Below are 2,758 nucleotides of genomic sequence, written 5' to 3'. Positions count from 1 at the left end.
CTCGGGCGGCCGCCCCGGGAGGGAGGGGTGCCGGGCCCAGCCAGGTCTGGGGAGAAAGCCTGGCACCCCCCAATTCTCAGCAGGGTCCCCCAACAAAGGGGTCGGGAGCAGGAAGGAGCCCAGTGTGCTGGGCACGGAGAGGTTCGATCTCACTTTATCACCCACAGCCCAGGAGGCGGGCGATGTGTCAGAGAAAAGGAGATGGAGGTGAACAGCTAAGACGCAGGCCGCTGGGATTTAAAAGTCTGAAACGTGGGAGGCAGAGACAGCAGCAGGGGGAGGAAGATGGGCGTACAGGAGACGTCCCTAGTTCATCAACCGGCTCCTGGTCCATCCGACCACCAGCCCTGTCCACCCACAGAAGAAACTGACTTCATTTCTGCCTCAGGACCTTTGCACGTCCTGTGAGTGCCCCTCGACGCTCTATATGCGGCCGTTTTCGTTAATAATGGGTCTGGAATGGCTTATTTCTGGAGGACAGGGCACCGCAGCTGGCTCGGGGAACACCGACTTCAGTTATTGCTGTGAATTCTGGCTCGTCTGAGAGAGAAATAGGACACAGCTCCCCCCCAACCTGAGAACACAGACAACAGTCCCTGTTCTGACGGCTGCATTTCGCTTGTGTCCACAAGGTGGCGCCATCGACCTGCTTTTTACAAATGCTGTTGGGTAAGAGGACCAGAGTCTTGGACTTTGCTCAGAGCCTCGATGAGTTCCCAGGAGCCTTAGGAAAGCAGTGGGTCATTGGGGGAGGGGGGGGATCCGGTGACGTACCCCAGGGCCTTTGCACTTACTGCTTCCCCTTCTGAGCCCTTCATGGGGCTGTTTCCTTTATCCTGGCTCTGGGATGGCTTATTGTTGGAGAACCCGGCAATGCAGCCGGCTCAGACAAGAATGACTTTACTTAGTTCTGTAAGTTCTGGTGCATCGGGGAGGGAAGCTGGCCGGCGTGGCTCAGTGGTTGAGCGCCGACCTATGAGCCAGGAGGTCGGGTTCAATTCCCGGTCAAGGGCACCTGCCCAGATTGCCGGCTCGATCCCCAGTGTGGGGCGTGTAGGAGGCAGCCGGTCCATGATTCTCTCTCATCATGGATGTTTCTCTTTGACTCCCTCTCCCTTCTCATCCCTCTGGAGGGCTTCTATACTTGTGGTTCCATCCCCACTGAATTCTCTTATATGGCTGTTTTTAAACTTATTATTTTTTAAAATAACGTTTAAGTTGACTTTTAGAGAGAGAGGAAGGGAGAGGAAGAGAGACAGAAACATGGGTGAGAGAAAAACATCCTGGATTGGCTGCCTCCTGCACGGCCCACCCTGGGGATGGAGCCTGCAACCCGGGCATGTGCCCTGACCGGGAATCGAACCCTGACCTCTGGGTTTCTGGGTTGACGCTCAGCTATGGAGCCACGCCGGCTAGGCTTCGGCTATTTATTTTTTTAAAATGTATTTTGATTTTTCATAGAGAGGAAGGGAGAGGGATAGAGAGTTAGAAACATCGATGGGAGAGAAACATCGATCAGCTGCCTCCTGCATGCCCCCCACTGGGGATGTGCCTGCAACCAAGGCACACGCCCTTGACCACAGTCGAACCCGGGACCCCTGAGTCCGCAGGCCGACGCTCTATCCACTGAGCCACACCGGCCGGGATTCGGCTGTTGTTTTAAATCCTGGCTCGGGCTTGGTTTATTGTCAGAGGCCACGGCAGTGCCACCGGCGCAGGGACAAACCCACTGGGTGAGTTTTGTAGGTGCTGGCGGGGCTGGGAGGGAACGTGGCTGGGTGCGTCCCAGTCTGAGAAACAGATCAAATCCCTCCTCTTTTCTGCCCCTGCAATACCGCTCCTGTCCACAGGGTGGCAGCATTCACTCACTTTTTTTGGGGGAAAAAATGTCCATTCGGGAAGGTGGAAAGCACAAGTTCGTGGCCAACTTTGTTTGCAAACTTGGTTTCAGAAACTAGTTTGTCATTTTTTAAAAATATATTTTTACTGATTTCAGAGAGGAAGGGAGAGGGAAAGAGAGAGAGAAACATCCATGATGAGAGAGAATCATGGATCGGCTGCCTCCTGCACGCCCCCCACTGGGGATGGAGCCCACAATCAGGGCATGTGCCCTGGACCGGAATGGAATCCGGGACCCCTCAGTCCGAAGCCCAACGCTCTATCCACTGAGCCACACCGGCCAGGGTTGGTTTGTCATTTTTGAGCGACAGTCTGAACAAGTTTCCCGCCAACTCCTTCTCAGGGCCTATGTATTTCTTTCCCCCAGGAACCCTCTTCTATGTTGGTTTTTAAGATCCCGGCTCTAAACGGGCTTATTACGGGAGGGCCTGGCGATGCAGCTCTAGCTCAGCTGAGTCTGACCTCAGAGAACTTGTAGGTTCAGGCCGGTGTGGGAGGGACGCCGGACACAGCTGGTTCCTAATCGGATACAGAGAACTGTCCCTATTGTTTCTATTCTGCTGCCTGCAACACCTCTGAGGTCTCCCCTGCCCCCCTCTGCCCGGCAGGAGGCCCCCAGGCTTCAGGGGCTGAGAGGGGCCTTGGCTTGTCCCCCTTGGACACGGTCTGGGCTGATGGGGCCTTGGGCACAGGAAGGCCCGCCCCCAGGCCCCTCGGGGACATGCTGACACGGGAGATGGAGGATGTGAGCCGCTCCTGTCCCGGGGGGTGGCCCTGCCTGGGACCTGACCCCGAGTGAGCTGGGCCTTCCGCCCACGTGGGCCTGGGCTGTGAACCAGGCACTGCCCCCCCACCCCCA

The 2,758-nt window shown here is 56.5% G+C and overlaps 1 protein-coding gene across 1 annotated transcript in view; it reads right to left on the bottom strand.

The window, feature by feature from the left end:
• RASGRF1 (Ras protein-specific guanine nucleotide-releasing factor 1) overlaps positions 1 to 2,758 on the bottom strand; it is a gene marked incomplete at its 3' end in the record, with an annotated part of 74,947 nt that overhangs the window by 26,078 nt on the left and 46,111 nt on the right. The gene's annotated exons all lie outside the window — the stretch shown is intronic.

This window comes from Myotis brandtii, unplaced genomic scaffold (genome assembly GCF_000412655.1).
Source record: "Myotis brandtii unplaced genomic scaffold, ASM41265v1 scaffold1166, whole genome shotgun sequence".
In the NCBI taxonomy this organism is placed as follows: domain Eukaryota; kingdom Metazoa; phylum Chordata; class Mammalia; order Chiroptera; family Vespertilionidae; genus Myotis; species Myotis brandtii.
This window is presented reverse-complemented; position numbering and strand designations above follow the sequence as displayed.